This window comes from Coregonus clupeaformis, chromosome 27 (genome assembly GCF_020615455.1).
Source record: "Coregonus clupeaformis isolate EN_2021a chromosome 27, ASM2061545v1, whole genome shotgun sequence".
Taxonomy (NCBI): Eukaryota; Metazoa; Chordata; class Actinopteri; order Salmoniformes; family Salmonidae; genus Coregonus; species Coregonus clupeaformis.
In genome coordinates this window covers 5,910,755-5,938,177 of record NC_059218.1, presented here as the reverse complement: position 1 = coordinate 5,938,177, position 27,423 = coordinate 5,910,755, and the positions used below count along the sequence as shown (strand labels likewise).

The 27,423-nt window shown below is 46.1% G+C and overlaps 1 pseudogene; it reads left to right on the top strand.

Annotated features, from left to right (window-relative positions):
- The first annotated feature begins 634 nt into the window (after positions 1-634).
- On the top strand, positions 635-27,376 carry LOC121542219 (annotated as a pseudogene).
- Positions 27,377-27,423: the final 47 nt, after the last annotated feature.

The window sequence follows — 27,423 nt, the reverse complement described above, 5'->3', positions numbered from 1 at the left end:
CACTCCAGAGAAAGCATTTCCACTCCTCCAGAGTCCAATGGCGGCGAGCTTTACACCACTCCAGCCGACGCTTGGCAATGCACATGGTGATCTTAGGCTTTTGGGCGGCTGCTCGGCTATGCAAACCCATTTCATGAAGCTCCCGATGAACAGTTATTGTGCTGACGTTACTTCCAGAGGCAGTTTGGAACTTGGTAGTGAGTGTTGCAACCGAGGACAGACAATGTTTATGAGCTTCATCACTTGGCGGTCCCATTCTGTGAGCTTGTGTGGCCTACCACTTAACGGCTGAGCCGTTGTTGCTCCGTTTCCACTTCACAATAACAGAACTTACAATTGACCAGGGCAGCTCTAGCGTGGCAGAAATTTGACGAACTGACTTGTTGGAAAGGTGGCATCCTATGACGGTGCCACGTTGGAAGTCACTGAGCTCTTCAGTAAGGCCATTCTACTGCAAATGTTTATCTATGGAGATTGCATGGCTGTGTGCTCAATTGTATACACCTCACCTAAATCCACTAATTTGAAGGGGTGTCCACATACTTTTGTATATATAGTGTAGCTAATCAGTACATTGCAGTAGTCATGGCCTGGATTCTCGTTCACAGGTTGATCACCACACAGCCTTACCATAATGCAGGAGACGAGGTATGGGATGATGCACTTACCATCACCTGTGAGCAGAGACAGGGTCATATCCAAATTCCCATAGGTACCTAAACACACACCAGCAGCCTGCTGCCAGCCAACTGGCCATCTGGATCAACTCAAAGCTACCATAATGTTTAAGTGGCTCTGGAAAGTCGCACTGGGGGGCCCACGGGCTCTGGGGATCCCAAATCCCCGCAAGAAAATTCAATAAATCGTTTTTTTTGTGTGTGTTGTGGGCACCCTGGAGATCACACCCGTCCCCAGATAGCATATGAACACGTCATTGCAAAAAGTTTCAGAATGACAGGAAATTTGCTCAGACCTTGCGGGGGGCCTCTCGAAACTGCGGTACGCCACTGGTATACCGTCGTTAAAAGTCACAAGTAATGAGCTCCTAGTTATTGAAACCGTGTGACATCCACACAGGGGCTTACAGTTGTCTGATTGAGTATGTGGGATCACAGAACTGGCTATTTCTGAAACCAGCACTAATAAGTTAATGTTAATGTTGTATAATAACCTACTGTACCAAAGGAGGCCTCTCCGTCAGTTGCAGCTGTTTAGGCTTTTAGCTCTGAGTTCTCACAACATGTACAGTGACACCTAAACTCTCCTTCCTCAGGACAGTATTCTGAGTAGATATATTAGAGGAACACAATAGAAACAAGTCTCTTGTATCCTCGACAATTTTGTTATATGTATCTTTTGCCTGGTGTAACATTTTCTGTATTTTTAAATTGTCAAATAAAATAAGCAGTGAAGAAGTAAATTGCCAGGGCTGCAAAAGCTTCAGAGGATGTGGCAAGACAGACATATTCCTAATATGCAATGATTTAGCTACATAGGAATACTTTTCCCCACATTCTCTTGGCGCCTTTTCAAAAATAGGTTAAGTTCAGGGGAGTTTGAGTGACATTTTAATGCTAGATATGAGAAGGGCTTTTACAGTAATGTCAACAAGAATAACTGGAACAGCAAGACTTCATAGACAGCTGGTATTTAAATAGAACACAATAAAAAATGCCCTCAGCATGTCAGATGGAAGCTCATACCAAGATCAAAGTCAGTGCTGCATTATTGTTTTCATTACAGATACCAAACAATGCATAAACTCTTCTGTGTGATTGCATGTCATTGAGAGTGATGTGTATTAACGTTGATGCTACTGTTTCCAGTGTTATACTCCACAGGCCTGTCTGCAGATGGAGGACTGGAATACTCAAAGGTTGCCTGTGAAGACAGCGCTGACAGCCATTAGGGATGAGTTGCCTGGTTAGGTGAATTGTTTGATTAAAGTCTGACTGATTCACTGATTGATTGAAATTGGATTTATCTGGAAAAGCAACAGTGGTTTCAGATGTTCAATATTTCCTTTGAAGATGGGACAGACTGAAAATGTCCAAAGCAGCGGTTTTTGGTGATTTGAATGTGGGCAAGACCTGCCTAATCAACCGGTAAAGTATTCAGTTTGTGACCTGGCTACTATATTTTCTTCCTTTTAGGTGGTAAACAGCCTCCTAACATGCTTCTATATTCTGTGTTGCACTTTCAGGTTCTGCAAAGATGTATTTACCAGAAACCACACGGCCACCATAGGAGTGGACTTTGAGATTGAGAGGTTTGAGCTCTCAGGAGCTCCATTCTCCCTTCAGATGTGAGAGAGGGTCATGTTTTGGTTTGATGTTGTGCTTTATTATTTGATTAGAGACGTTATAGTTCTTTACTTGTATGCAGGTGATCATTTATTTTCTTTCTCTACGTAGCTGGGACACAGATGGCCAGGAAGAATTCAAATGCATCGCTTCAGCATGCTACAGAGGAGCTCTGGGGAAAACCGAGACAGCCAGTGAAATGTCTTTGTAGAGTAGAGTATGGAAACCCTGGGGGGTTCACTGTTGCTGTATCCAAGCCATGCATGTTTTTTATTACAGTGATAATCACAGTGTTTGACATGGCAGACATTAAGACCCTGCAGCACACACAGTATGTTTATTTAATAGATGATAAAATCAAGAGCGAGCACAATACAAAGATAAATCTCTCAAATGAAATGTCTATTTTATCTTTCGCAGGCAGTGGTTAGAGGAGGCCATGCAGGAGAATGAACCTGGCTCCTGTTCGGTTTTCCTGGTCGGAACCAAGTGTGACCTACTTGTGAGTGCTCAAACATGTACCTGGTTCCTGTTAGGTAGATAGGCTACTGTAAATAGATATTGTAGAAAGGCACACACACTTCCCTACGTATTTATTTGTACAGTGAAGCTAAAACGTTTAATTTAGCTCTATACTCCAGCATTTTGGATTTGAGAGTATGTGAGGTGACATATGACCTTTTTATTTTAGGGTATTTTCATACATAACGTGAGCTCCAAAAGTAATTGAGACGGTGACAATGAATTCTGCTCTGTATCAGAGAATTCTACAGGAGAACTTGAAGCTGAAGCACATCTGGGTCATGCAGCAAGACAATGATCCAAAACACACAAAGAAGTCTACATGAAAATGGTTAAAAAGCAACACATTTGAAGTTTTGGAATAGCCTAGTCAAAGTCCAGACCTAATCCCAATTGAGATGTTGTGGCAGGACTTGAAAAACCACAAATGTCGCTGAGTTAAAGCAGTTCCGCATTCAAGAGTGGGCCAACATTCCTCCACAGCGACGCGAGAGACTGATCAACAACTACAGGACGCATGTGGTTGCAGTCATTGCAGCTAAAGGTGGCTCAACCAGTTATTAATGACACTTACTTTTTCACATGGGAATTGGGTGTTGCATAACTTTGTTAATTAAACAAATAAAATAAGTATGTCTAATATTAGGTTTTGGTTATGAAGATCTGATAACATTCAGTATAAAAAATACACAAAAATAGAGAAATTCAGAAAGGGGGCAAATACTTTTCACAGCACTGTAAACAGTGCATTCGGAAAGTATTCAGACCCCTTTACTTTTTCCACATTTTGTTATGTTAGTCTTATTCTAAAATTGTTTAAATAGTTTTTTCCTCTCATCAATCTACACACACTACCGCATAATGACAAAGCAAAAACAGGTTTGTAGACATTTTTGCACATTTATTAAAAACAAAAAACTGAAATATCACATTTACATAAGTATTCAGACCCTTTACTCAGTACTATGTTGAAGCACCTTTGGCAGCGATTACAGCCTTACATCTTCTTGGGTATGATGCTACAAGCTTGGCACACCTGTATTTGGGGAGTTTCTCCCATTCTTCTCTGCAGAGCCTCTCAAGCTTTTGTCAGGTTGGATGGGGAGCGTCGCTACACAGCTATTTTCAGGTCTCTAGAGATGTTCGATTGGGTTCAAGTCCGGGCTCTGGATGGGCCACTCAAGGACATTCAGAGACTTGTCCCAAAGCCACTCCTGCGTTGTCTTGGCTGTGTGCTTAGGGTTGTTGTCCTGTTGGAAGGTGAACCTTCGCCCCAGTCCGAGGTCCTGAGCACTCTGGAGCAGGTTTTCATCAAGGATCTCTCTGTACTTTGCTCCGTTAATCTTTCCCTCGCTCCTGACTAGTCTCCCAGTCCCTGCCGCTGAAAAACATCCCCACAGCATGATGCTGCCACCACCATGTTTCACCGTAGGGATAGTGCCAGGTTTCCTCCAGACGTTATGCTTGGCATTCAGGCCAAATAGTTCAATCTTGGTTTCATCAGACCAGAGAATCTTGTTTCTCATGGTCTGAGAGTCCTTTAGGGGCCTTTTGGCAAACTCCAAGCAGACTGTCATGTGCCTTTTACTGAGGAGTGGCTTCCGTCTGGCCATTGTACCATAAAGGCCTGATTGGTGGAGTGCTGCAGAGATGGTTGTCCTTCTGGAAGGTTCGCCCATCTCCACAGAGGAACTCTGGAGCTCTGTCAGAGTGACCATCGGGTTCTTGGTCACATTTCTGACCAAGGCCCTTTTCCCTCAATTGCTCGGTTTGGCCGGGTGGCTAGCTCTAGGGAGAGTCTTTGTGGTTCCAAACTTCTTCCATTTTTAAGTATGATGGAGGCCACTGTGTTCTTGGGGACCTTCAATGCTGCAGAAATGTGTTGGTACCCTTCCCCAGATCTGTGCCTCGACACAATCCTGTCTCAGAGCTCTACGGACAATTCCTTCGACCTCGTGGCTTGGTTTTTGGTCTGACATGCACTGTCAACTGTGGGACCTTTATATAGACAGGTGTGTGCCTTTCCAAATCATGTCCAATCAATTGAATTTACCACAGGTGGACTCCAATCAAGTTGTAGAAACATCAAGGATGATCAGTGGAAACAGAATGCACACGAGCTCAATTTCAAGTCTCATAGCAAGTGTCTGAATACTTATGTAAATAAGATATTTCTGTTTTTATTTCTTTTATAAATTAGCAAAAAAAAAATAACTTTTCACTTTGTCATTGCGGGGTATTGTGTGTAGATTGATGATGATTTTTATTTATTTAATCAATTTTAGAATTAGGCTGTAATGTAACAAAGTGGAAAAAGTCAAGGGGTCTGAATACTTTCCGAATGCACTGTATTTGTATTAAAGTAGTCAAACGTTTTGTATTTGGTCCCATATTCTTAGCATGCAATGATTACGTCAAACTTGTGACTCTACAAACTTGTTGGATGCATTTGCTGTTTGTTTTGGTTTTGGTTTTGGTTGTGTTTCAGATTATTTTGTGCCCAACAGAAATTAATGGTAAATAATGTATTGTATCATTTTGGAGTAACTTTTATTGTAAATAAGAATATAATATGTTTCTAAACACTTCTACATCAATGTGGATGCTACCATGATTACAGATAACGTCCAAACAGAGGACACAGGGGATACCCATGTCTGAGAAGAGTGGAAGAGGAGAGGGAGATGTGTAGAAAGATGATGAAAGAGTGGATTTCTAACGTGGAATGAGCTGTGACTGACACGTGTCAACATATCTGTCTTAACTGATATTACATTTACATTTACATTTACATCATTTCGCAGACGCTCTTATCCAGAGCGACTTACAAATAGGTGCATTCACCTTATAGCCAGTGGGATAACCACTTTACAATGTTTTTTTTTTTTTTTGGGGGGGAGAAGGATTACTTTATCCTATCCCAGGTATTCCTTAAAGAGGTGGGGTTTCAAATGTCTCCGGAAGGTGGTGAGTGACTCCGCTGTCCTGGCGTCGTGAGTGAGCTTGTTCCACCATTGGGGTGCCAGAGCAGCGAACAGTTTTGACTGGGCTGAGCGGGAACTATGCTTCCGCAGAGGTAGGGGAGCCAGCAGGCCAGAGGTGGATGAACGCAGTGCCCTCGTTTGGGTGTAGGGACTGATCAGAGCCTGAAGGTACGGAGGTGCCGTTCCCCTCACAGCTCCGTAGGCAAGCACCATGGTCTTGTAGCAGATGCATACATGCCTCACTGTCTAGAATGGACACCCAAGAGTCAACAGTCTTTATAATCATAATTTAGTACTGGATTTTGAGATGTATCAACGTGCTTGATATGAATCAATGACCTTTATTTAATGCACTGTAAAGTATTTGATGAATTCACAGTATTTTGTCTTTGGAAATTAGGGTGCATTTCAGACTATTTTGTATTAAGTGGTTTGATGGTTGTTTTGTAATGTGTAGCCCTAACATTCTGCAGTTGAAAATTAGAAATGTATTGTGTATTTGTGATATTACTCCTAACCTCGTCCCTACGCTGAATTGCTACTGCGCAGAGAGAGAGCAGGCTGGTGGGCGAGATTACTTATCAAAATAAAGTTTCATATTTTTGTATGGGTCTTCATAGTGTAACGTCTAAATATCTCAGTTCCTTTCACTGGATGGCTCTTACTTTATAAAATGCTACAGTGCTTTTTCCAAAAGACAATCACCTCAATGGAGGACGGGTTCAATATACTGCTTGGACCGCCATCAACATCTCTCCAACCACAGAATAAACTGCAAAAAAAAAAAATATTACTGCAGTGGCATAACTTTCTATAAATAGTCCTTCAAATTTGAATAAACAAATACTGATATAGAGAAACAAACAACTTCTGAACATATTTGACCCAAAACAATTGCTCAAGACAGCATAGTCCCCATAATGGTCGTCTTCAAACAGAATGCACACCAATGATTTGTTTTGAAGCCACGTGCCTCCATGTTGGCACTCCCGGACCGTTGCAAAAAATATTTGGGAAGCTATAAAAATGCATTTGTTAATGTCTACATTTGTTTTTGCCACATTTATTATATTACAGACACCATAATGCATACTTTTAGATTATATTATGTGCGCTAAACAAAAATGAAAAAATATATAAAAACATTGTCCTTAAAGTATGATTTTCTGTAAGTACTAATGGCACTGTCCCCACCACAAGAAAATACTTGTGTCCTTAAAATTACATTACATTGAAATACAGTAGAATTCCATTCATTCCTACGGAGGACTGCTTCTTCTGGGGAGTGCCAATATGACCGACCAGTGGCTTCAAAGCCTCTCATTGGCCAATACATAGCATCAGCAATCCAGGATTTAAAGTGCCTTTGGAAAGGATTCAGACCCTTTCCCCTTTTCCACATTTTGTTACGTTACAGCCTTATTCTAAAATGGATTAAATACTTTTTCCCCCTCATCAATCTACACACAATACCCTGTAACAACAAAGTGAAAACAGGTTTTTAGAATTGTTTGCTAATTTATTAAAAATAAAAAACAGTAATACCTTATTTACATAAGTATTCAGACCCTTTGCTATGAGACTCGAAATTGAGCTCAGGTGCATCCTGTTTCCATTGATCATCCTTGAGATGTTTCTACAACTTCATAGGAGTCCACCTGTGGTAAATTCAATTGATTGGACATGATTTGGAAAGGCACACACCTGTCTATATAATGTCCCACAGTTGACAGTGCATGTCAGAGCAAAAACCAAGCCATGAGGTCAAAGGAATTGTCCGTAGTGCTCCGAGACAGGATTGTGTCGAGGCACACATCTGGGGAAGGGTACTAAAACATTTATTCAGCATTGAAGGTCCCCAACAACACAGTGGCCTCCATCATTCTTAAATGGAAGAAGTTTAGAACCATCAAGACTCTTCCTAGAGCTGGCTGCCCGGCCAAACTGAGCAATCGGGGGAGAAGGGCCTTGGTCAGGGAGGTGACCAAGAACCCGATGGTCACTCTGACAGATCTCCAGAGTTCCTCTGTGGAGATGGGAGAACCTTCCAGGAAGGACAACCATCTCTGCAACACTCCACCTATCAGGCCTTTATGGTAGAATGGCTGGACGGAAGCAACTCCTCAGTAAAAAGCACATGACAGCCTGCTTGGAGATTGCCAAACGGCACCTAAAGGACTCTCAGACCATGAGAAACAAGATTGAACTTTTTGGCCTGAATGCCAAGCGTCACGTCTGGAGGAAACCTGGCACCATCCCTACGGTGAAGCATGGTGTTGGCAGCATCATGCTGTTGATGTTTTTCAGCGGCAGGAACTAGGAGACTAGTCAGGAGCGAGGGAAAGATGAACGGAGCAAAGTACAGAGAGATCCTTGATGAAAACCTGCTCCAGAGCGCTCAGGACCTCAGACTGTGGCGAAGGTTCACCTTCCAACAGGACAACAACCCTATGAACACAGACAAGGAAACGCAGGAGTGGCTTCGGGACAAGTCTCTGAATGTCCTTGAGTGGCCCAGCCAGAGAACCTTACTTGAACCTGATCGAACATCTCTGGAGAGACCTGAAAATAGATGTGCAGCGACACTCCCCATCCAACCTCAGAGCTTGAGAGGATCTGCAGCGAAGAATGGGAGAAACTCCCCAAATACAGGTGTGCCAAGCTTGTAGCGTCATACCCAAGACTGGAGGCTGTAATCGCTGCCAAAGGTGCTTCAACAAAGTACTGAGTAAAAGGTCTGAATACTTATGTAAATGTTATATTTCCTTTTTTTATTTTTTATACATTTACAACTATTTCTAAAACCTGTGTTTGCTTTGTCATTATGGGTGTGTAGATTGATGTGGGGAAAAAAAACAATTTAATCTATTTTAGAATAAGGCTGAACATAACAAAATGTGGAAAAAGTCAAGGGGTGTGAATACTTTCCGAATGCATTGTTCCTCACACCGGCTCCGCAGTGTCTCATTATACATAGAAAGCCTGTCCGACCCTAGTGCAGCTGTAAGCAAGTGGGTCGGATCTGCTGGCTACTAGCTCCCCTTCTCATCAGTAGTTTCACCCATGGTTAGCTGCGTGTGAACTACAATTCCGACGCTGTGTTTTAACGTTTCGAAACACCAATAATCATCGCTAGCGAATTTCTTTGTTTTTTGTTAACATATGCTGATTTTCCCCTTATCTTTCAAAGAAAAAAGATACACTTACTGTAACAGTTTTGCAGATATCCATTCGCTGTACGTGCCTCCAGTTGACAAACTACACTTCCACTTCAGTTAGCCTTACCCACAGGTGTTAGGAACACGCTAGATAGCTAAGTAGCACAGGTGGCCGCCTATGTCTTCCGTTAACAAGCACTGTCAAATGGAGATATGGCAGTCTGGGAACACTAACCCAATAAAGGTGTGTAGCAATTTAACCTATTTTATTTTTTAAATGCGTTCTCGCTGATATGAAACCGTACCACAAGCAATGCGTTTTAGTGTTCAGAACGAGCGTCAAGGTTCTTAACAACTCCCCCGACCAGAAAATACTATCGGAAATAGGTGCTAAAGGTAGCATCTATGAATGGGTTAGCTGGCTACCAGTTAGCTAGCTAGTCACCACCACAAGTCAGTCAAGTTAGTGGTGTCCCATGCGTGGAGCTCTGTTACTGAATTGGGGTGTTAATAGACATGGCTATAGAACTTCTCGTTCCATAGGTTTGATAGAGCTGGCTATAACTGAAAGGTTACATAATATTGGGGATTTATTATTCTCCTAAATTGATGGGATGACTAACTTAGAAAGAATGCATTCTTGACTGGGCTAATGTAGGTTGTGACACCTGGCAGGCTGTGATTGATGTGAAGAGCTGTTTTAGGGGGTAAAATGAGATAAGGATTGTGTCTCCAAATGCTAGACTATACTGGTTCTTTGTGATCTGTGAACCTTCCTTGGACGTAGGAATGATGTCTAAGGGAGCTGGCTCTTCTCACTATGACAGGTTGTTATGATGAACGTATGCCTGGTAACAGAAGAGGCTGGCAACAGGGGTGCATCAACGGATTGGCTGAGTAAAGTTTAAACCACACTCAGTCCTTTACTCTAATTGGCCAGCAGAGAAGTGGGAAATTCTCTCTGTCAGAGTATTTGAGTATTGAATCTGTAACAATGTTTTAGTTCTCTGGGGTGCCCTGCGAGGTATCTCAGAGAGCCCGTATATACGAAACATCATATTTACCATTGAAGGTTTTTGCATTAATTAAAATAACTAGTATATCTTAGAAGTCGTGTTGACCTCTTTTGTTCCTAATACCAGATTTGAATTGACGCGACTTTGACAATTGGTGACCCCGACGCGATCTGGTAGAAGGGACTTCGCTGGATACTGTCCGGCCCATTTGGTCACCTCTTTCATCGAACCGTGTGTTTCACAAACTGCCCGGGCTTCTAAAAAGGTAACCAGATACCTATTGTTAAATTACTAAAGATCTGCACATTGGCTTTATCCAAATTAATTTTGTGAAACACCTGTCTGATGTAAGTGAACTAAATTATGAAACTATTATGAGTAGATAAGCACAATATTGTGACATGCAAACCTGTGATAAATGTGATGTTAAACCATGGTACCAGAGAGTATTGATCTACCGGCAAGGTCCGTAACTATGGATACGGCTAGGTTCAGGAGACAATGCTGACATCTACCGGCAAGGTCCGTAACTGCGAGGATACGGCTAAGGTTCGGAGATACAGGGAATTATTGGCTAAGGGCGTTGGCTACTGACACATATCCATCGAGATATGGCTAGGATCAGAGGAGCGCCAAAATTTTAGTTGAGTATTGTTTCTTTGACACATATCCAGAAGAGATATGGCTAGGTTCTGAGAAAATACTGAAGTCTCCAGGCTAGGATCACCAGGGGTGAGAACTGGAGACACAGGGAATTATTGGCTAAGGGCGTTGGCTACTGACACATATCCATCGAGATATGGCTAGGATCAGAGGAGCGCCAAAATTTTAGTTGAGTATTGTTCCTTTGACACATATTCAGAGAGATATGGCTAGGATCAAGGAAGATACTGAAGTCTCTGGACCACAAATGGTGGAACTGTGAGATACAGGGATTAATTGATCAAAGTGTAACGTTGTGGCACATATCCACTGAGATATGGCTAGGATCATAATGGCCACTTACATTTTAGATAGTGTTACGCTACTGACACGTATCAGAAGGCTAGATACGGTTAGGGTCAGGGGGACACTGGGTGTTGTTGTATGCATGAGTGTGCGAATGATCACAGATTAAATAAAATAGTGAATAGGGGTTATTAAAAATAATAAACCTGTATATTAAGACGTCTGTGGCTGTCCAAACTGTATAATTTGGGGATAACTGTTGGGTTTGTGGTTGCTTAAACCATATAACCCGTTAAAAACAATTGGGAACATAAAGCTAAAGTGATGAATTCAATCAATCAATCAATTTTATTTTATATAGCCCTTCTTACATCAGCTAATATCTCGAAGTGCTGTACAGAAACCCAGCCTAAAACCCCAAACAGCTAGTAATGCAGGTGTAGAAGCACGGTGGCTAGGAAAAACTCCCTAGAAAGGCAAAACCTAGGAAGAAACCTAGAGAGGAACCAGGCTATGAGGGGTGGCCAGTCCTCTTCTGGCTGTGCCGGGTGGAGATTATAACAGAACCATGCCAAGATGTTCAAAAATGTTCATAAGTGACAAGCATGGTCAAATAATAATCAGGAATAAATCTCAGTTGGCTTTTCATAGCCGATCATTAGAGTTTAAAACAGCAGGTCTGGGACAGGTAGGGGTTCCATAACCGCAGGCAGAACAGTTTAAACTGGAATAGCAGCAAGGCCAGGCGGACTGGGGACAGCAAGGAGTCACCACGGCCGGTAGTCCCGACGTATGGTCCTAGGGCTCAGGTCTCTCAGTTGGCTTTTCATAGCCGATCATTTAGAGTTGAAAACAGCAGGTCTGGGACAGGTAGGGGGTTTCGTAGCCGCAGGCAGAACAGTTGAAACTGGAATAGCAGCAAGGCCAGGCGGACTGGGGACAGCAAGGTGTCATCATGCCCGGTAGTCCTGACGTATGGTCCTAGGGCTCAGGTTCTCAGAGAGAAAGAGAGAACGAGAGAATTAGAGAGAGCATACTTAAATTCACACAGGACACTGGATAAGACAGGAGAAGTACTCCAGGTATAACCAACTAACCCCAGCCCCCCGACACATAAACTACTGCAGCATAAATACTGGAGGCTGAGACAGGAGCGGTCCGGAGACACTGTGGCCCCATCCGAAGAAACCCCGGACAGGGCCAAACAGGAAGGATATAACCCCACCCACTCCGCCAAAGCACAGCCCCCGCACCACTAGAGGGATATCCCCAACCACCAACTTACAATCCTGAGACAAGGCCGAGTATAGCCCACAGAGGTCTCCACCACAGCACAAACCAAGGGGGGGCGCCAACCCAGACAGGAAGATCACGTCAGTAACTCAACCCCACTCAAGTGACGCACCCCTCCCAGGGACGGCATGAAAGAGCACCAGCAAGCCAGTGACTCAGCCCCTGCAACAGGGTTAGAGGCAGAGAACCCCAGTGGAGAGGGGAACCGGCCCGGCAGAGACAGCAAGGGCTGTTCGTTGCTCCAGCCTTTCCGTTCACCTTCACACTCCTGGGCCAGACTACACTCAATCATATGACCTACTGAAGAGATAAGTCTTCAGTAAAGACTTAAAGGTTGAGACCGAGTCTTAAGCCATGTTAAATTGAACTAATTATCATGGTAGAGCTAACGTAGTACAGTGAGGGAACTACATTTTGTGTCAGAGGGTAAGATGAGATCATTAATGGTACTATTGGTGGAAATCTATTTATCATTTCAAGGCATGGAGTAACAATCTGCATTTATGAGTGTAAATTCCACTGCTGATGTGTTGATTGAATGGGTACGATGGAGTATTTGGTTTGGTAATGTTGAATGGACTATTTGTAGCGTGTTTTGGGGTTAAATAGAAAAACTCACGTATTCAATAGGGAATGGGTAAGAGAGAGAGAGTTTTTACGTGTATTAAAAGTTACATAAGATAGCTTTAGTGGTATTCTAGATGGATCTATGAAAATATGTTACAAGTACGAATGACATTATTTCCTAAGAAGGAAGATTGTAGGGACATTTCCCGCGCCTCCCCCATAATGCAGGAAGGAGCAGGAGAGGGGGAGGAGATGTGAAAGACAGTATAGTTCAGATGGTAGGAATGTCATTAAGCGTATGCTGATAAACGATAGCAAGTATTTGTTTTATTAATTAGGGCCTAATCAGAGAGAACAGTTAAATAAATTGAATAGCGAACTGAAATGGGTTAGCGGGAAAATACAAAATAGTTGGACCATTTTAGAACGATAATTTATTTTGGTTAGGATGCAAGTATCCATTGGCTGTTGTGCTGGGGAAATAGCGCCAGCCTGTGGTGGGTCCTGGATTGGTAAAACAGGGGGGACAGGAACAATAGAAGGGGAGACAGATTTTCCTAGGGGGTTGAACAAATAATTGATAATGGATCATTTGAGATGAGATCACATGTAGCAGAGTTAGGGTAATCAATTAAATAATCATTGTATACTCGAGGAATTTTGAGTGGTTTAATGGATTAGTTAGGAGGAATTAGATTGATACAAACAATTATTGATGGGTTAAGACTGGGGATATCATGTTTTGTGTGTATTACCATCTTTAGATTATAACCAGGAGAAAGAGATTAGCTCATCTCAGTTAGGCAGTATTTAGGTCAAAAGAGGGAGCTACCAAATTAAATTGAGCCTAACTATCTCTGATTGTTATTTTTCAATTGGGTTTTTCAAATAAATAAAAAAACACACCCAGCATGATGTTTATAAAGGGTTGTTATGTTGAATTTAGGGGGATTTTCAACAGATCATGGGTGGTGTTTACTATGCTATAGGATGGAACGGTTTGTTGGGGGATATTTGAACATAAATTAATGGAATAAGATGCAGTAATCAAAGGAATGGTTATCACTAGGTAAATGGATAAAACAGGGGAAAAACATTACTGACTGGCAGAATACACCAAATGGGGATCAGTATGGCCACTCCACTGGGAGATATAGAAGAAAGTTGAATTGGAGAGCAAAAACCCAGCCCAGGGTCCACCTGGAGATAAGTTTTAACGGATGACAGGAAGAGATTTTCTTAACTCAGGAACAGGAGGCTGAGTTAGCAGCAATTCCTTTCAAATTATGGTCACAAGGACAACAGATGTAGGACTAATTAAGGGGGTAGCTCCAGTACAAGTGATTCCTCGATCCGATAATAGACCATACCAAAAGCAATATACTATGATACCAGAAGCAATAAAAGGGATAACACCTACATTTGAGCATTTACTTAAGGGAGGGGTGATAATTCCTGGAGATGAGGTACAATGCAACTCTCCAGTATTTCCTGTTAAAAAGGCGGCACCTAGCGCCGACTGGAGGATGGTCATGGACTTACAGTTAGTTTAATAGAAATATAATTCCCAGAGTTCCATGTGTACCAGATCCACATACATTGCTGAACCAAATGAAACCAGAGAACTCCTATTTTACAGTGATGGATTTAGCTAATGCTTTCTTTAGTATCCCAGTTCATCCGGATAGTCAGGGGTGGTTTGGCTTTACTTTTCAGGGAAGGAAATGGACTCACGCTAGGATGCCTCAAGGCTACTCGGAAAGTCTTACAATCTTAGCCCAGGCTATAACTACGAATTTGGGAAAGTTTGAACCTAGGGAAGGAAGCAAATGTTAGTTTATGTAGATGATATTCTATTGGCTAATCCCACTCAGGAGGGATGTAAGAAGGATACAATCCAATTGTTAACCTTCCTGGCAGAACAGGGACACAAAGTGAGCAAAAATAAACTTCAACTTTGGCAGAGCGAGGTCATTTACCTAGGACACACTATAACTCAGGAGGGGCGAATGTTAAACTCATCCAGGAAAACTGCTATACTTGAAGCGCCAAAACCGTTAAAACAAAAAACAAATGATTAGCTTTTTGGTAATGATAAACTGCTGTAAAGCTTGGGTACTCCATTATGTACTGCATACGGGTAAATTAAGTGATCTTATCTATGGGAAGGCAATGGTAGCCCATGGTAAAGTAATTTGGAACTCTAAGGAGGCATACATACATCAGGGATGTTATCCAAATGGTAGAGAGTAACGAGGGATATGACATTGGTAGTGATTTACAGATGATGAGGTTTTTTGGTGGGCTATTAGATATAACTGGGTTAATCATGAACATAGAGATTTTTATTCTTTGTTGCTAGACAGAAGACTTAGGTGACCTAAGAATAGACTTGTCATGTCCAACAATTAGTCTTCAGGTCAAGCCCGGGAGAGCCTGGGTAGAACAGAGTTTGAACTAAACATAAGTGTTTTTACAAGATAAGAGATTGATTGATTGGATTACTAAATGATTCTGAACTGAATAAAAGTCGAATTTTGTCAAGGGTGTTGAAATGGTGTGGTGTGGAATCAGGCGCAGAAGCAGATGTACAGTCCAACAAGACTTTACTTGAGCAAAATAATCCAACAGGCGGCCTGAGGCCAAACAGACGCACACAGGCGTCACACACGAGCGCACAAAATACAGAGCGCAAAAACTCTCCTCAACCGAGGAGGAAGCTAATAGAACTGGCGTACCGAAAACACAGGTTACGCACAAACACCTGACACGAAACAATCACACACAACACTAGACAAACACAACGAGAAACTTATAGGACACTAATTACGTCAAAACAGAAACAGGTGTGTAAACAAACAGACAAAAGCAAACGAACATGAAACATCTAGCGGTGGCAGCTAGAATTCGGGAGACGACGAACGCCGAAGCCTGCCCGAACAAGGGAGAGAGGCAGCCTCGGCTCGAAACCGTGACAGTACCCCCCCTTGACGCGCGGCTCCAGACGTGCGCCGACTCCGGCCTCGGGGACGACCAGGGGGACGCGGCGCAGGGCGCGGTCGGATGCCTCCGATGGAACTCCGTCAGGAGCGACGGGTCCAACACGTCTCTCCTCGGCACCCAGCACCGCTCCTCCGGACCGCATCCCTCCCACTCCACTAGATACTGGAGACCCCCATCCGACGTTCTCGAATCCAAGATGGATCTTACGGAGTAGCGCCGGTGCCCCCTCGATGTCCAACGGGGGCGGAGAAGTCTCCCAAGATCTCATCTTCTTGGAGTGGGCCCGCTACCACCGGCCTGAGAAGGGACACATGGAACGAGGGGTTAATACACTTATACTCCACAGGTAGCTGTAATCTATAACATACCTCGTTCAACCTTCTCAGGACATTAAATGGCCCTACAAACCGCCCGACCCAGTTTCCGACAGGGCAGGCGGAGGGGCAGGTTTCTGGTAGAGAGCCAGACTCGATCACCAGGTGCGTACACCGGTGCCTCACTGCGGTGGAGATCAGCGCGCGCTTCTGACGTCGGAGGGCCCGCTGCAGGTGGACGTGTGCAGCGTTCCAAGTCTCCTCCGAGCGCCGCGCCCACTCATCCACCGCAGGAGCCTCGATCTGGCTCTGCTGCCAGGGTGCCAGAACCGGCTGGTAACCTAACACACATTGAAATGGAGTTAGGTTAGTGGAGGAATGGCGTAGGGAATTCTGGGCCATCTCGGCCCAGGGAACGTACCTTGACCACTCCTCCGGCCGGTCCTGGCAGTATGTTCTGAGAAACCTACCCACATCCTGGTTTACGCGTTCCACCTGCCCATTGCTCTCCGGGTGGTAACCCGAGGTGAGGCTCACCGAGACCCCCAACCGCTCCATAAACGCTCTCCAGACTCTGGAGGTGAATTGGGGACCCCGATCAGCCACAATGTCCTCGGGTACCCCGTAGTGCCGGAACACATGGGTAAACAGTGCCTCGGCAGTTTGCAGGGCCGTAGGAAGACCCGGCATGGGGAGCCAACGACAGGCCTTAGAGAACCGGTCCACAACGACCAGGATGGTAGTATTCCCTTGGGAGAGGGGAAGGTCTGTTATAAAGTCCACTGATAGGTGGGACCATGGCCGTTGTGGAATGGGCAGGGGTAGCAACTTACCCCTAGGTAGATGTCTAGGCGCCTTACACTGGGCGCACACCGAGCAGGAGGAAACATAAACCCTCACATCCCTTTGCCAACGTGGGCCACCAGTACTTGGCACTAAGACAGTGCACTGTCCGGCCGATACCCGGATGTCCAGAGGAGGGTGACGTGTGAGCCCAATAGATCAATCGATCCCGAACCTCGAGCGGAACGTACTTCCGACCCTCCGGGCACTGTGGTGGACTAGGGTCGGTGCGTAACGCCCGCTCGAGTTCAGCATCGACCTCCCACACTACCGGTGCCACCAGACACGACTCAGGCAGTATGGGGAGTGGGCTCCACGGACCTCTCCTCCGCGTCATACCGCGAGACAGCGCATCTGCCTTGCCATTCCGTGAACCAGGGATGTACGTGATCTTAAAAGTAAACCTGGTCAAGAACATACTCCATCTTGCCTGGCGAGGTTCAGCCTCCTCGCCGCCCGGATGTACTCCAGGTTACGGTGGTCCGTCAAAATGAGGAAAGGGTGTTGAGCCCCCTCAAGCCAGTGCCTCCACACCTTTAGAGCCTGTACCACGGCTAACAGCTCCCTGTCCCCTACGTCATAGTTCCGCTCCGCGGACTGAGCTTCTTAGAATAAAAAGCACAGGGGCGGAGTTTAGGTGGCGCGCCAGACCGTTGTGAAAGCACGGCTCCTAAACCGGCCTCCGACGCGTCCACCTCTACTTGGAACGGCAAAGAGGGATCCGGATGCGCCAGCACCGGGGCCGAGGAAAACAGGTCCTTCAGACTCCCAAACGCCCTGTCCGCCTCGGCCGACCACTGCAGACGCACCGGACCCCCCTTCAACAGAGACGTGATGGGAGCTGCCACCTGTCCAAACCCCGGATAAACCTCCTGTAGTAATTTGCAAACCCCAAAAACTGCTGCACCTCCTTCACAGTGGTTGGTGTTTGCCAATTACGCACGGCCGACACCCGGTCTACCTCCATCTTCACCCCTGACGCAGACAACTGATAACCCAAAAAGGAGACCGACTCCTGGAAAAACAGACACTTCTCTGCCTTCACATACAGGTCGTGCTCCACCAGCCTCCGCAACACCCTGCGCACCAGGGCCACATGCTCGACACGGGTAGGTGAGTACACGAGAATGTCATCAATGTACACCACCACCCCCTGCCCCTGCATGTCCCTGAAGATCTCATCCACAAATGATTGGAAAACTGATGGAGCGTTCATCAACCCGTATGGCATGACCAGATACTCGTAATGGCCCGAGGTGGTACTAAAGGCTGTTTTCCATTCATCACCCTCCCTGATGCGCACCAAGTTGTACGCGCTCCTGAGATCTAATTTCGTGAAGAAACGCGCCCCATGCAACGACTCAGTCATGGTCGCAATCAGCGGGAGTGGATAACTATACTTCACCGTAATCTGATTGAGACCACGGTAATCGATGCACGGACGCAAACCACCATCCTTTTTCTTCACGAAAAAGAAACTCGAGGACGCGGGGAAGTGGACGGCCGTATGTATCCTTGTCTCAGCGATTCGTCTCATGTAAATCTCCATAGCTTTCTTCTCCTCCTGAGACAGAGGATACACATGGCTCCGTGGGAGCGCAGCTCCTGCCTGGAGGTTTATCGCACAATCCCCCCTGCCTATGGGGGTGGCAACCGCGTCGCCTCGCCTTACTAAACGCAATAGCCAAATCCCCATACTCAGGTGGAACGGCAATGCGGGCACCTGGTTTGGACTCTCCACCGAGGTAGCCCCCTATGGAAACGCCCAAACACCTACCCACACACTGAGCAGACCACTCCATCAGAGCCCTCTCCTGCCACGAAATCGCTGGGTTATGGGTACTCAACCAGGGCATGCCCAGCACCACCGGATACGCAGGAGAGTCAATCAGGAACAGCTGAATCATCTCCTGATGATCCCCCCTGCGCACACATCCTAAGTGGCGCCGTGACCTCCTGATTAAGCCCGTACCAACGGACGACTATCTAGGGCGTGAACGGAAAAGGAACATCAACAGGAATGAGAGGAATCCCTAACGCTAAACAAAACTTTTTATCAATAAAATTCCCAGCTGCGCTTGAATCTACCAGCACCTTATGCTGGGAATGAGGTGCTACCTGTGGAAAACGTACAGGCATACAAAAATGGGCAACAGTGAGCTCTGGGTGAGTGGGGCGCCTACTCACCTGGAGGGAATCCCCAGTGCGGGACCTGTCGTCATCTCCCTAGGAGGCCATCCCCAGCACCCTAGCCGCGGTGTGTCCTCCCCGACCACAGTTGGTGCAGTGGATGGACCCCCTAGCCTGCCGACTCCTCCTCTCTCTAGCGCCAGCGCCCCGAGCTCCATAGGACAAGGCTCGGAGACGCTGGAGGGTGGAATGGACGGACCCTCCGCAGGACGTCCCGCGGGTAGCCAGCAAGGTATCCAGCCTGATGGACATATCAACCAGCTGGTCGAAAGTGAGGCTGGTGTCCCTACAAGCCAGCTCCCGACGGACGTCCTCTCGTAGGCTGCACCGGTATAGATCGATGAGGGCCCGATCATTCCACCCTGCATCTGCCGCTAGAGTACGGAATTCGAGCGCGAATTCCTGGGCACTTCTCCTCCCCTGCCGGAGGAAGACCAGACGCCCCCGCCGTTTCGCTCCGGGGATGGTCAAACACCGCCCTGAAGCGGCGGGAGAATTCGGTGTACGTAATCGTCGTGGCGTCGATCTTCCTCCACTCCGCGTTGGCCCACTCCAACGCTTCTCCGGCCAGGCAGGAGATCAGGGCGGACACGCTCTCATGCCCTGAAGGTGCCGGGTGCACTGTGGCCAGGTATAGCTCTACCTGGAGCAGGAATCCCTGACACCCAGCCGCGGTCCCGTCGTAGGCCCTCGGGAGAGATAGTCGGACTCCTCGAGGTTCCGGCGCTGGAATGGGCGGGCTGGCCGATGGTGCTGGCAGGGCGGGCGGCGGTGGAGGCGAACCCCAGCCTCGGAGTGTGGTAATCACCTCCTGCAGGGCGGTCCCCATCTGCTGGAGCTGCTCTTGCTGGTCCCGAACCTGGGCTTCCAGTCTCGTCTGGGCTGCTTCGGCTCCTGCTGATTCCATTGTTGAGGGGTGTGTGATTCTGTCAAGGGTGTTGAAATGGTGTGGTGTGGAATCAGGCGCAGAAGCAGATGTACAGTCCAACAAGACTTTACTTGAGCAAAATAATCCAACAGGCGGCCTGAGGCCAAACAGACGCACACAGGCGTCACACACGAGCGCACAAAATACAGAGCGCAAAAACTCTCCTCAACCGAGGAGGAAGCTAATAGAACTGGCGTACCGAAAACACAGGTTACGCACAAACACCTGACACGAAACAATCACACACAACACTAGACAAACACAACGAGAAACTTATAGGACACTAATTACGTCAAAACAGAAACAGGTGTGTAAACAAACAGACAAAAGCAAACGAACATGAAACATCTAGCGGTGGCAGCTAGAATTCCGGAGACGACGAACGCCGAAGCCTGCCCGAACAAGGGAGAGAGGCAGCTTCGGCCGAAACCGTGACAAATTTAGCTGCCATAAAAGACAAAGGAAGTGGGAGGAGCAATAAAGAAGCAAAAGACAATCTCAAAAATGAAAGGCATGGCAATTGGATGATAAATTACATAAGGAATGGTTTAGAAAGGTGGTAATATTGACACATGAGCAAATCATGTGTCAAAAAGGGGGAGTGATAGGATTAAATAAAAAATACTTAAAAAGAAAAAACACAACAATAGAAATTGAGAGCTCAACATGTATGTGTGAATATAGTTTATTAACCACACCTGTATGTCAGAGGTTTTGTGCCCCACAGGTGAACTAAAGGAGAAGGTGACCCACTCTATCTCACCAGGAGACTGGGTGTGGATCCAGTCTCTAAAAGAAGAAAAACTGGAAGCAGGCCTGTTGGGAAGGGCCCTATCAAGTCCTATTAGATCCACCTGGGTGCATGTCACACACTGCAAAAAGGTAAACCCAGTTACACCTGATGAACAAACAGAGTTAAGAGAAAGAACCGATCACCACTAGGGCTCGGGGGTTGGCTCCTTAACGAAGATTCCCTTACCCTGTCTGATCATCCCTGTGTGAGTTTGGTAGAAGGTGAGGCAATGGGTTGGCGTCTGACATGTTCTCAGGGCGAAGGTGGGGATTCACAGGTCTCCTGACGGTAGGTAGCTGTCTGATTGTGGGGGCCATATTCCTAACACACTCAAACCCTTCTGATCAGCCAAAAGTAGTAGTTAACCTAACACAAGTTGATAAAATAATACCTGAGCACAGTCTATGAAGGCATAGGAGACAGCTAGACGTAGGGAAAGGGGAAGCACTAAGGACTTTAGGGGAGGACATCACTATATGTATGTCACCATGTACATCCTGGGACTATGTAGTTGCTCATATCGAGAGCGTGGGGGATATGTAAATCTCCATACACAGTTTAGGGACAGGTGTAGTATTGTGAAAGTAGGGAATTACCAGAAATGGCAGTGCGACCCATAGAAGGGTAGGTACTGTCTGAAAGTCTGAAGTACGCAAAAACTGGTTTATCCTCCATGCAAGCCACCTGGGAATGTGGTGAGAGAGTCTTGTAGTAACTTGAACTATCTGTATCCCCCGATAACAAAGTCATTCCGACCTAGGTTGCCTACGTTTGAAGTCTCAGGGGATTCTAATTGTTTTTTAGGACTAGTAAGATAGGATACAGAGTAGGGCATCTTAGCTCTGCTCCTACACAGAGAATATCACAACTAAAAGAGAACATGACTAATCTCTCCTCTTTGTTGCAGCCAGAGAATTTTAGGAACCAAAACCAGGCCCGTGCTGACATCTGATGGTTGTGTGGTGATTACTGATTGTGAATTCACCTACATATGTAAACAATCAAACGTGTCAGAGACTGGTGAGTTGTCACGTAGAAAGTAGGACCTCCTCCCGGGATCCTTTGATGAAAGGATCCTGTGATGGGATAGGAGTAACTCGAGGGGTTCCAGAACAATTCAAAGCTAGGAATCAGATCGCAGTTGAGTTTGAATCAAGTATTTTCTGGTGGTCAACAATTAATAAAAACGTAGATTGGATAAATTATATTTACTATAACCAGCAAAGATTTATAAACCACACTCGTGATGCATTAAAGGGATTAGCTGAGCAGACAGCGGCAACTAGCTTAATGACATGGCAGAATAGAATAGCTTTAGATATGCTTTTGGCTGAGCGGGGCGGAGTTTGTGTTCTGTTTGGATATTGTGATGTCACGAGAGGCTGTGTCCTGGAGGGACGTTACATCCCCCTGAGGTGGCTGCAAACCCAGACAGCTATGGCTCCATCTGCTGGTATGGTCGGGAACTCCACCCCTCTATGGCCAATCTTCCCACGCAGCTGAAACAAATGAGGAGCTGATGAGCTGAAGGTTTGGGAAGGGAAGAGACACAGTCTCCAACCTGGGCTCTCTGGAGGACAAGAGTGCTGCACGTCCACTTCCATGAGGAATATAAGGATTTGGAGATACTTACCTTTGGGAAATACTCACCTTTGGATATATGCACCTGTGGAAATACGTGAGAGACATTTGGAAGGACTTTTTGCTGGGTTGGCCACTAGCTGCAACGTGGACTACAGTAAGGCTGGGGAAAAGTTATCTGAGCGAGTGAGAATTATGATTTTGGATGTGGAAGAGACATCCCTGAACTGTTAACCCTTAAAGAGCCACAAGAGAACAGAATTTTGTTATATTTTCGTTAATTTCCCAAGACCTATAATAAAATCCTTGTTTTGTTTGAACCTTGTCTCCTTGCACTACTTGAGCAATCCCGCTGAAAGCTGTGTAGCCTCTCGTGACGTCACAGATGGTGGAGAATACGGGCACGCCTCAAGCGTTAATAGTGCATGTCAGAGGAGGATACCGAAGGTTTGATCACCCAGTTTTCCAAGTTGGCCGTAGGCTCCCCGCCGACTGAAATGGAGGACATATTGAAAGCCCTTGTTGCTGGCCAGCAAGCCCAGATGCAAGCAAACGTGGCTCTCTTGGAGGAGCAAAAGAAAGCCAACCTTCTGAAGGCAGAGGAATTGCAGTTGCAGAGACAGAGGGTGGTCCAAAATACCCGCCCAATAAAGGCAAGTGACTTTATATCTAAGATGGGAGCTACCGATGACATTGCGGCATACCTGCATGCATTTGAGGCCACGGCCACTAGGGAAGCCTGGCCCAAGCAACAGTGGGTTGGTCTGTTAGCCCCCTTTATAACCGGGGAATCGCTGAATGCTGTCCGGGACCTGGGCCCTGACCAGGTTACTGACTATGATGCCCTGAAGTCTGAGATCCTCAGCAGATATGGACTCACAAAGTTTGGTATGGCCCAGCCTTTCACAGCTGGACCTTCCAACCAGACCAACCTCCTCGGGCGCAGATGCATGAACTTGTCCGAATCGCAAGGAAATGGCTGGATCCGCAGAGGAATACAGCAGCGGCGGTGGTGGAGGCCGTTGTGGTGGATCGTTACCTACGCGCCCTGCCTTATGAGGCAAAACGGTTCATCAGTCAACAGGCCTTGACCACGGCTGATCTGACCGTGGAAGCTGTGGAAAAGTACCAGGCCACAGCGGAGATGCTGAATGCTTCCCGAAAAGACCCCAGGAGTGCGGCCCCACCACAAATGGGAAGAACCCGTCCAAAGGGACCCCAAGGTCTCGAACCCAGCCACGTCAGGGACTTATCCCGGCTCCAGGGGGGAGCCAGAAACCAGGCGGGTCCAAGAAGAGTACACCAGGAGGGGGAAACTTCGACAGTGTTACCGGTGTGGGGAGATGGGACATATCTCCTGGCAGTGTGGGAAACCAGCCGATGAACCTATGCCCACTGCAGAGTCCTCCAGCTCAGCACCCACACACCGTTTTGCCTCGCTCTTGGGAGTCGAGATGGCGGCCCAGATCGACCCCCCACCTGCCCGGTAACTGTGAATCACCATGATGTGGAGGCCTTACTGGATTCTGGTAGCCGGGCCACCCTGGTGCGTAAGGATTTGGTGGGCCCAACGTGTCTGACCCCCGGGGAAAGTCCTCCCAGTTTCCCTGTGTCCATGGGGACACCAGAGAATACCCCATTACTGAACTTACAATGACCAGCACACGGGGAACCATACACACGACGGCGGGGGTGGTTGATTCCCTCCCCGTCCCTGTCCTAATTGGACGAGACTGCCCAGCCTTTACCCACTCTGGAGAGAGTCTCAGGAGAGGATAACCCGAGTACCTCGGAAACGGAGAGGCAAGACTCATCCTGGGAAGGCTCCGGTGCAATCCTCCGAGTTACTCACTCCCGCCCGGGCTCTGATAGGGATGGCAGGTGCCCAGACCGACACAGAGACGGAGCTACAGAATCTGGACAAAGAACTGTCTGGTCTGAAGGGGACCGCTGAGAGGTATCGTTTGTTAAAGCAACAGTTAGACATGAAGACAGAAGAGTTAGATATCCTCCAGGCTAAACTTCCAACAGAGCTCCTTCCTAAGCAACAGGAGGAGCTGGAGAGGCTGCGCAGGACCATCGAGGAGTGTGAGGAGACCCTGCGCAGTAGTAAGGAGGTCCAGAAGAAGGCAGAGGAGAAGTACAAGGTGTTGGAGAACAAGATGAAGAATGCGGAGGCAGAGAGAGAGAAGGAACTGAAAGCTGCTCAACAGAAGCTAAACTCTGCTAAAACCAAGGCCGATGCGTTCAGTAAGAAACTCAAGGAGAGACAACAGGAGGCTGAGTCCCTGGTCCTAGAGTTGGAGGAGTTGAAGAGAGAGCAGTCTGGCAAGCACCACGGCAATGCGGACGCCCTCTCCCGGCGTGATGCCTTCTTCGCTGCCTTTACCCCGACGAGGACGTCGGTCCCGAGGAGGGGGATGTGTGATGTCACGAGAGGCTGTGTCCTGGAGGGACGTTACATCCCCCTGAGGTGGCTGCAAACCCAGACAGCTATGGCTCCATCTGCTGGTATGGTCGGGAACTCCACCCTCTATGGCCAATCTTCCCACGCAGCTGAAACAAATGAGGAGCTGATGAGCTGAAGGTTTGGGAAGGGAAGAGACACAGTCTCCAACCTGGGCTCTCTGGAGGACAAGAGTGCTGCACGTCCACTTCCATGAGGAATATAAGGATTTGGAGATACTTACCTTTGGGAAATACTCACCTTTGGATATATGCACCTGTGGAAATACGTGAGAGACATTTGGAAGGACTTTTTGCTGGGTTGGCCACTAGCTGCAACGTGGACTACAGTAAGGCTGGGGAAAAGTTATCTGAGCGAGTGAGAATTGTGATTTTGGATGTGGAAGAGACATCCCTGAACTGTTAACCCTTAAAGAGCCACAAGAGAACAGAATTTTGTTATATTTTCGTTAATTTCCCAAGACCTATAATAAAATCCTTGTTTTGTTTGAACCTTGTCTCCTTGCACTACTTGAGCAATCCCGCTGAAAGCTGTGTAGCCTCTCGTGACGTCACAATATATGTGCTGTATTTTCATCCTCAAACAATATAGCACCGGACGGGTCAGTGACAAAAGAGCTTCAGGGGAGTAACTACACTGGTGAATGAACTGGCTGAGAACTCTGGTATTGATAGCTCCATAAATGGTTGGTTTGATAACATATTTGATAAATGGAAAACTATTGTTGTAACTATTCTGGGTGAAGTTATAGCTTCTATGGGTATACTTGTTCTTTGTGGATGTTGTCTTATTTCCTGTGTCTGAGGTTTGGTGAGGAGATGGAGAAGTGATTTCCCAACAGATGGTGAGATACGGCCCAATCCTGGACTCCGACCTAAGGAATTGAGGATATGACCTACCAGGCTTGGTGGAGTGACACTAGAGGGTGTCTAAAGGGGGCCAAAATATACTTCTCTGTTTGTGTTTTATGTTTTAATAGTCTTATGTTTTGTGTTCTATTAATCCTGTGTTTTATGCTTTATTAATCAAGTTAACCATGTGAATGTTTGTCTTTCCTTATGTGATGGTTTGAAGTTCTTTGATGACTGGTAACAATTTGCAAGTTGGGTGTAGATGGACTGAGGGTTTTAATTTTTTTGTATCATTATGGCCTATTAATAAAAGTGTGATTTTTTTGTTTGTATTGTATTATAATGAATGACAATCTGTGTTTTCTTATTTTTGAATCACACCTTATTAGGTGTGAAAAGGGGGATTATTGGGGATTTATTATTCTCCTAAATTGATGGGATGACTAATTTAGAAAGAATGCATTCTTGACTGGGCTAATGTAGGTTGTGACACCTGGCAAGCTGTGATTGATGTGAAGAGCTGTTTTAGGGGGTAAAATGAGATAAGGATTGTGTCTCCAAATGCTAGACTATACTGGTTCTTTGTGATCTGTGAACCTTCCTTGGACGTAGGAATGATGTCTAAGGGAGCTGGCTCTTCTCACTATGACAGGTTGTTATGATGAACGTATGCCTGGTAACAGAAGAGGCTGGCAACAGGGGTGCATCAACGTATTGGCTGAGTAAAGTTTAAACCACACTCAGTCCTTTACTCTAATTGGCCAGCAGAGAAGTGGGAAATTCTCTCTGTCAGAGTATTTGAGTATTGAATCTGCAACAATGTTTTAGTTCTCTGGGGTGCCCTGCGAGGTATCTCAGAGAGCCCGTATATACGAAACATCATATTTACCATTGAAGGTTTTTGCATTAATTAAAATAACTAGTATATCTTAGAAGTCGTGTTGACCTCTTTTGTTCCTAATACCAGATTTGAATTGACGCGACTTTGACAATAACATGCAGTCATGGTAAAATGCTTTCTGTGTGCCATCTTTAGATTGTTCATCATTAATAATAAAACACACACTTGTGGTGCACAAGAAAGGCATTGGAGGAGGCAGTGGTGATTGAACTCATTTCAGTGACAGTGTAAAACGGTTCACAGTTTTTTATCATGTCTTGGTTGAAATAAATGCATTTTTGTTGTTTACAATATCCCCTCATGCTTCAGAGATGAGTTGGGAGGTGATTGCCAAGGTGTTGGGGAAATTATTGAGATTGCACACCCCACAGATGAATACAGGTGAGCATGCATGCCAAGAAGTTCTCTTTTGCCTGGGCCTATGTATTGGTCAAAAGTTCTAATGATATATTCTCCTCTTTTCCCAACAGCCCTCTCTTGCTGCAGGTGAAGAGTCTAAAAGAGACCTCCAGAAAGGTAAAGCATGACTAATTTCCTCCAGTTTTAGGGGAAGCCCCTATAGAACCTAGGTAGTGAACTGATCAATACCACATTTGATTATGAATGACATGTACAAGGAAAGCACATCAGTATATATGTAGCCTAAATACAAATGATTGATTCTCTCTTCCAGAGACAATCAGTGTGGACCAGACTGTGGCGCAAGCCTTCTAACTCCGGGCATACCAGGATGTCATCGTTAACATTGTGAATCCGTAGGT